This window comes from Cupressus sempervirens, chromosome 6, assembly GCF_028749045.1.
Source record: "Cupressus sempervirens isolate cs-2001-9-10 chromosome 6, ASM2874904v1, whole genome shotgun sequence".
NCBI classification, from domain to species: Eukaryota; Viridiplantae; Streptophyta; class Pinopsida; order Cupressales; family Cupressaceae; genus Cupressus; species Cupressus sempervirens.
Window position 1 is genome coordinate 151,361,715 of NC_143123.1, and position 9,201 is coordinate 151,370,915.

A 9,201-nucleotide genomic window follows, 5' to 3' on the forward strand; every position below is an offset into this window, starting at 1 on the left:
ACACCTAAAGCTCATACTTACCATAACCATGTTCCTTATTTTAGTATAGTTCAATAAACCATTTATCAACATTAAATTTCATATAAATAAAATTTAAAATCTTTAATATTAACTCTAATCCTAACTCTATATGTGACTGTACTAAGCATTTTATAAATTATATACCTAACATTTATCCAATCTATAATTGTACTACTTACTAGAAATAATATTATATTTTTAAGGGGAGGGAGGGAGGGAGAGAGAGAGAGAGAGAGAGAGAGAGAGAGAGAGAGAGAGAGAGAGAGAGAGAGAGAGAGAGAGCATTAAAAATAATAATAGTAGGTGTTACAATAACACTAATCATGAGTTATAATAGCACTGACCCATATAAAAATAAACCTTAAAATCAACTCAACACTAACCTAAAGTGTAATAATAGCACTAATGTTAACTTCAATAGGAGCAATAAGCCTAAAAAAATCTTAACTACAATAATAACAAAAACCCTTGCAAACTTCTTAAATAGAAGCTAGGAATTCGCCCACTAATAATGTTAGACATAATAATAACACTTGCACTAACTATAGGTTAACATTATTTGATATCTATAATCCATTTGTAAAGGAATTCTTTTCTAGATTTGATTGTGTCTATTTTTTAGCATCAACATTTCAAATCGCACTAACTATAGGTTTTACAATAACACTAACTTAAATAAACAAACCTAGTAGTTAACCTAACACTAACCTTTAGTGTTGGAACTGATTGAAAAGATCATGAGGGAGATTGTTGGAAATGACTGAAGAGATCATATATAAAAAGTAATGGAACTAGTAAAGAATGTTCTCAATCATTGTTTTGTCATTGATGTCAAACTTGCTACTTGCAGGAATGACAATTGCTTTAGTGATCCAAATACTATCAATTGGTTGATTGATAAGGAGGAGGCAATCAATAAGATGTAACTAGAACACCTAGAGAAAGGTTGAAGTTATGATGTTGTAATGAAGTAAAAGGATCAACTAAGCCATTGATGAAAAAGTGTATTGACGACATACTCTAAGACACAGAGAATGAGCACACTGAAACATATAAAAGATGTAAGGTTTTAGCTAAGTCAATTGTAAAGCCTAACTAAGTTCATTAGAGAGAGAGAGCCGAGCAAGCAAGTTAGTGCCGAACGGATTCCTAGTTGAAGCCAAGCAAGTTCAACTTTAGATGCTGAGTGATCTTCAAGTGGCGAGTCAAGACAACAAGTGCCGAGTGAATGTCAGATGCCAAGTAAATATTAGATGCTGAGTGATCTTCAGATGCCGAGTAAAGATCAGATGTCGAGCGAAGATTAGGTGTTGAGCAAATACAAGTGCTGAGTAACATAGAGATGCCGAGCATTAGTAAACCAATAGTGCTGAGTTGCTGCATTATCTCAAAGATCGAAGATTCAAGCCGACAAGGTTGTTATCTTGAATTCTGTGAATCAAATAGAAGACAAGAGTGATGAGCTGGTGGTACAGAACACCATGTAGAATGTTTTTGAAGAATACAACTAGACTCTAGACGAAGTTTCTAGATAAGAGCAAAATATGGGGTAGATACATTGTATCTTACCTAATCCATTTGAAACCCTAAAGTTGGAGAGGGAGAATCGAGCGGCAAAGGCAATCCAGATTTCTATTTAAGGAGTCATAAGGTTATGAAGCAAAGAGAGAAGAGGTCAAGCATGAAAGCATAAAGTGCTGAAGGAGGTGCTAAGGAGTAAGAAATCACAATTACTCTGCTTTAACAGATGACCACAGATATGATTGCATTGGTATGATGAGTAAGAAGACTCAAGGAGATGAAGCTTGAGATGACAAGCTGTCAAAGCTGAAGTGATTAAAGCCAAGCAAAGGATTGAGTTGAAGTGTGATCTAAAATCTGCAAGATATGTTGTAAGTTGTATAAGATCGAAAAGCCATTATTGTTACTTTCTAGCAATTGTAACAGTTAGTTTAAATCCTATGGACTTAGGTTGGTTTAATAGCCATGTTGTAAATCCTTTAACATGGTGACATTCCAAGTGAATGTTCTAAAGTCCTTTGACCAGGCCCATTCCTAACAGTATGGTGAAATCCTCTAATAAGGTCACATTTAACAGTGTGTTGTAAGCCTTTAACAGGGCAGGCTTTTATCAGGGCATCACTTTAGGAGAGTGAAAATCAAGTAGCATGTTACTAGTGGTTTTTTCCAAATTGGGTTTCCACGTAAATCATTGTGTTATGTGTTGATCTTGTATGTTTTATCTCTGCATGTTGATTTACTATAATTTGCTAATCTTGGATGGATGAAAAGTTTATGGATTCACTATAATTTGAGAAAAAATATTATTAGGGCATTTAGACCTTGAATAACTAATTCACCCCCCCCCCCCTCAGTTATTCTAAAGAATTCTAACAATTGGTATCAGAGCCAAACTGTCGATTCAGTTTAAAGGGACTATAAGCAAGAAATATCAAAATGCCTAAGAGAGAAGTCCCCAAGCTTAACAAAGACAACTTTGTTGCATGGAAAAGTTTGATGAAGCTACATCTTGTATCCATAGGAGATTATGCCCAAAATTCAATTGTTACTAAACATGTTGATCCAACTGGTACTCTTACTGCAGAAGATTTGAAAAACAAGCAGGAACACAATCAAACAATGTTGGAAATTGCTTCTGCACTCAACTATGCTGAATTTGATGATATCAAAGGATGTGACACTGCATTCAAGATGTGGAAAGCCCTATCAGACATCTATGGAGGAGATTAGAATGTCCAAAGAGCTAAAAGAGAAAGCCTCAGAGGAAATTTTGATGATATGAAAATGGAGGAAAATGAGAATGTTGTTCAATATGGCGCAAGAATAAAGGAAGTGGTAGGTGCAATAAGATGTTTGAATGGTCAATTGGATGAAGATACTATTAATAGTAAGTTCCTAATAACCTTGCTCCCTATCTATGCTATTAGAGTATCAGCTATACAAGAACTAAGATGTGTACCAGGAAACAATCTAAGTTTTGAAGGAATAGTGGGTAGACTGACTACATTTGAGTTATCTAACTTTGATAACTACAGACCTGAGAATGTTGAATCTGCTTTCAAAGCCAAGCTATCACTGAAAGATTCTGAACAGGTGAAATCAAAGAAAGGAAGAAAAATGAAATATGTATCCAGTGATAGTAGCATTGATGATGAAGATGTGGAACAATTGGAAGCATTGCTAGCTAGAAGATTTCACAGAGGCAAAGGAAAATTCAAAGGTAAGATGCCTATCATTTGTTTCAATTGCAATGAAGTAGGACATATTTCTGCAAGGTGTACACATAAAAAGGATTACAATATATAAATATAGAAGAGAAGATGATAAGAAATATTATAGAGACAAAGGCAGGAAGTGTTATATTGCTGAAGAGAATTCTAATGATAATGATGATGAAATTGTTTATGTAGCCATGAAGGACCAATCTGATGAAGATGAACCTACAACACTGGTAACATGTATGAACAAAAATGACAGGTGGATCATAGAAAATGGATGCTCACATCACATGATAGGAGACAAAAGTAAGTTTGTTAACTTTACTTAGTATGATGGTAATAGTGTTAGATTTGGTAATAATGCTCCATGTCAAATAAAAGGAAAAGGCTCCATTAAGCTTACAGAACAAATTTCATGTGATCATGCATACTATGTTGAAGGATTAAACTACAATTTGCTGAGTGTCTCACAATTAGGCAATGTAGGATGCAAAGTAGAATTTGAAAACAAAACTGCAAAAATCTATGGTACTGATGGTAAATTGATAGGAAAAGGAGATCAAACAAGAAGTAATCTATTTTACCTTGATATGGATGATGTTTCTTGTTTTGTTGCAAAATTTTATGATGAATGGTTATGGCATAGAAGGCTATGTCATGTCAACTTTGACAATCTGGTCAATATCAGTAAAATGAAGAAAGTCAGAGGTTTACCTAAATTAAAAAAACCTGACAATATCATGTGCAAACAATGTCAGCTAGGAAAGATGACAAAGTCAAGTTTCAAAAGTATACATCTAAAGAAGTACTTGACTTAGTTCATACTGACTTATGTGGTCCAATGGAAGTACAAAGCTACAAAGGAGATAAATACATAATGTTGTTTGTTGATGACTATTCCAAGATGATTACTGTTATGTTCCTAAACAAAAATCTGATGCTTTTCAAATGTTTAAGTGGTATGTGGATAGAGTTGAAAAGGAAACACGAAAGAGTTTGAAATGCTTGAGATCAGACAAAGGTGGTGAATTCACATCAAACGAATTCAAGATATTTTGTAATGACAAAGGAATCAAAAGAAAAATGTCAGCTCCTAGAACTCCCCCACATAATGGAATTGCTGAGAGAAGAAATAAATCTGTGATTGACCATGTCAGAACATTAATGATGGACAAGATTGTTGCTCTAAAATACTAGAGAGAAGCTGTAAGTGTAGTTGTTGATACACTGAACCGAGTACAAGTCAAGAAAGGTACAAATACAACACCTTTTGAATTATGGTATGGTCACTCACCCAATGTAAAACATTTCAAAGTATTTGGTTGTAAATGCTTTATCCTTAAAGATGCTAGAAATGGGAAATTTGATGCAAAAAGTGATGAAGGTATATTCCTTGGTTACTCCACTAGAAGTAAAGCATACAAGTGTTTGAATACTAACACTAACAAAATTGTGAAAAGTGCAAATGTAACCTTTGATGAGCATATAGAAATCCAAGCTGAAGAACCAAAGAGAATGAAGGAATACAGAACCTTTGTGTATTCTTATGAAGGAATGCCTATTGACGAGGATGCTATCAATCAAATTGAAATTCAACAACAAATTTCAGTTTCAGTTGAGTCACATCCAGTGAATGTCGAGTTACAAAATGAAGAAAATGCACAATCTGATCTTGAAGTCAGTACACATGAAATAGATGAAGAACAACCTGACAACGAAGTGCATAGTGACCTTGAATCTGAAAGATCAAACATGCAAACAAGGACAAAACCAAGATTATCCAAATATGTAAAAAGACATCACCCTATTGAACAGATAATTGGTGACAAAGATACAAGACCAATGACAAGGAACAAACCGAGACATGAATCATGTTTGATCAACAAACTTGAACCTAAGACAGTATATGGTGCATTACAAAATGATGACTGGTATAAAGCTATGGAAGAAGAGATTGATCAAATAAAGAAGAACAAAACTTGGAGTTTGGTTTCCAGACCAGTTGACAAAAATGTGATTGGCACCAAGTGGGTATTCAGAAACAAGCAAGATGAGAATGGTGAGATTACTAGAAATAAAGCTAGACTAGTATGCAAGGGTTATGCTCAAGAAGAAGGATTAGACTATGGGGAAACATTTGCTCCTGTTGCTAGAATGGAAGGAGTAAGAACTTTACTTGCATATGCTGCATATAAAGGTTTTAAAGTCTATCAGATGGATGTAAAGTCTGCTTTTTAAAATGGTACACTAGAAGAAGAAGTCTATATTGAACAACCAGAGGGATTTTTTGATGAGAAGAATAGGAATATGGTTTGTAAATTACATAAAGCACTCTATGGTCTGAAACAAGCACCCAGAGCATGGCATGAGAGACTTCACAAGTATCTAGTACAAATAGGATTTGAAAGAACTAATGATAAGAGAAACATGTACATCAAATCAGAAGAAGGTAAGGATATTATTGTATCTAAGATCTTTGTGGATGACATAGTTTTTGGAGGAAAGGAAGTGCTTTGCAAAGGCTTTGCTAACAAAATGAAACATGAGTTTGAGATGTCTATGTTTGGAGAGATCAATTTTTTTGTTGGATTGCAAGTACATCAACTAAAACATGGTATATCTGTGACACAATCAAAGTACATCAAAGAGATACTTAAAATGTTTAGATTGAAGGAGTCCAAACTAGTCAGCACACCAATGGCAACAGGAAATAAGCTATCCAAAAATGATGAATCAGCTGAAGTCAATCAAACAATGTACAGATCCATGATTGGAAAACTACAATATGTTGTACATAGCAGACCAGACATAGCATTAGTAGTTGGAATAGTGGCTAGATTCTCTGCTAATCCCAAAGAAAATCATCTCATAGCAGTAAAAAGAATAATGAGGTATCTCAAAGGAACTGATAACTTTGGTCTATATTACAAAAAGAATGAGAAGTTTGAACTCAATGCATATATAGATGCAGATTGGGGAGGCAACATTGATGACAAAAAAACCACAAGTGGAGGTGCATTATTTTTAGGTAAAAGGTTAGTAACTTGGACCAGCAAGAAACAAACATGCACATCCCAGTCCACTGCAGAATCAAAATGTGGCAGTAGCAATCAATTGCACAAACATTGTGTGGCTCACACATCTATTGAAAGGTATGAAAGAAGAGGTAACCAAACCTGTGATTTTGTATTGTGATAACACAAGTGCTATAAACATATCCAAAAATCCAGTAATGCATGAAAAACCAAGCATATTGCAATCAAGTATCACTATGTCAAAGAATTGGTAGAAGACAAATGAGTGAAGTTGGAGTACATTCATACAAAGGAACAAACTGCAGATATCTTCACCAAACCATTGCCCAAGGATGCTTATGAATATCTTAGAGGCAAGTTGGGGGTAATACCCCTAACTCAAGTAGTTTAAAGCAATAAGGTAGCTGCCCTGCATCAACAAGAACAAATCATTGAAATATTAGAAGAATGATGCAGAGGATGAGCAGGAGCAGAAACTCCAAATCAGTCACAAGCATGGTGACAAAGGGTGAAAAACATCAGAGCCAAAGCTTATATTTCGCACGATAAAGATGTTACATATTTGGTATTTATGTCAATGAGGAAGAAATATGTAGAAAACTGATCAATACAAAGCAAGAGGGAGATATATATGAAAGAGGGAGATATAAAGGATGCAGCAGTCAAGATAACGCATACAATCTTGGTGGTAACTAAGTTAATCAATTGATCAGTTTGGTTTGCCATCAATGCCAAAGAGGGAGATTGTTGGAACTGATTGAAAAGATCATGAGGGAGATTGTTGGAAATGACTGAAGAGATCATATATAAAAAGTAATGGAACTGGTAAAGAATGTTCTCAATCATTGTTTTGTCATTGATGTCAAACTTGCTACTTGTAGGAATGACAATTGCTTTAGTGATCCAAATACTATCAATTGGTTGATTGACAAGGAGGAGGCAATCAATAAGATGTAACTAGAACACCTAGAGAAAGGTTGAAGTTATGATGTTTTAATGAAGTAAAAGGATCAGCTAAGCCATTGATGAAAAAGTGTATTGACGACATACTCTAAGACACAGAGAATGAGCACACTGAAACATATAAAAGATGTAAGGTTTTAGCTAAGTCAATTGTAAAGCCTAACTAAGTTCATTAGAGAGAGAGAGCCGAGCAAGCAAGTTAGTGCCGAATAGATTCCTAGTTGAAGCCAAGCAAGTTCAACTTCAAATGCCGAGTGATCTTCAAGTGCCGAGTCAAGACAACAAGTGCTGAGTGAATGTCAGATGCCGAGTAAATATCAGATGCTGAGTGATCTTCAGATGCCGAGTAAAGATCAGATGCTGAGCAAAGATCAGGTGTCGAGCAAATACAAGTGTCGAGTAACACAGAGATGCCGAGCATCAGTAAACCAATTGTACCGAGTTGCTGCATTATTTCAAAGATCGAAGATTCAAGCTGACAAGGTTGTTATCTTGAATTCTGTGAATCAAAGAGAAGACAAGAGTGATGAGCTGGAGGCACAGAACACCATGTACAACATTTTTGAAGAATACAACTGGACTCTAGACAAAGTTTCTAGATAATAGCAAAATATGGGGTAGATACATTGTATCTTACCTAATCCATTTGAAACCCTAAAGTTGGAGAGGGAGAATCAAGTGGCAAAGACAATCCAGATTTCTATTTAAGGAGTCATAAGGTTATGAAGCAAAGAGAGAAGAGGTCAATCATGAAAGCATAAAGTGCTAAAGGAGGTGCTAAGGAGTAAGAAAGCACAGTTACTCTGCTTCAACAGATGACCATAGATATGATTGTATTGGTATGATGAGTAAGAAGACTCAAGGAGATGAAGCTTGAGATGACAAGCTATCAGAGCTGAAGTGATTAAAGCCAAGCAAAGGATTGAGTTGAAGTGTGATCTGAAATCTACAAGATATGTTGTAAGTTGTATTAGATCGAAAAGCTATTATTGTTACTTTCTAGAAATTGTAATAGTTAGTTTAAATCCTATGGACTTAGGTTGGTTTAATAGCCATGTTGTAAATCTTTTAACAGGGTGACATTCCAAGTGAATGTTCTAAAGTTCTTTGACCAGGCCCATTCCTAACAGTATGGTGAAATCCTCTAACAAGGTCACATTTAACAGTGTGTTGTAATCCTTTAACAGGGCAGGCTTTTAACAGGGCATCGCTTTAAAAGAGTGAAAATCAAGTAGCATGTTACTGGTGGTTTTTCCCAAATTGGGTTTCCACCTAAATCATTGTGTCATGTGTTGATCTTGTATGTTTTATCTCTGCATATTGATTTACTGTAATTTGCTAATCTTGGATGGATGAAAACTTTATGGATTCACTATAATTTGAGAAAAAGTATTATTAGGGCATTTAGACCTTGAATAACTAATTCACCCCCACCCCCCCTCAGTTATTCTAAAGAATTCTAACATTTAGTATAACAAACCTTTTGCATAAAAATAACACTAATGCTCACCATAATATGATAAATAACCCTAATAATAACCTCAGCTATAGGAATAACATAAACCCTAACAAAATTATTAAATATAGTGTAAGAGTTCCCCTAACACTAACCTTTGGTGTTGATACAAGCACATCCTGGGTGTAAGAGAAATCTTGTATCACATAAAAATATTTCTTTTTAATTTTCTTTCTTTCTTGAATAAGGGTTGTCTTAGTCTAGAGTTGTTGTTTCTAGAGGCTTGCTACTCAGTAAGTCATTCATACAAGCTCAAAATGTCCTAATTTAAGAGGTGGATGTTCATCTCGGATATATCAACCTACCAATTGAGGATCAATGCCATACATGAGCATTGGTGGAGTTATTATGATTTTTTCATGTGTAATTTTGGTATAAAAACTTTAGGCTCAATTTTGAAGGCTGTAGAGGCCCTAGATGGGCTCTG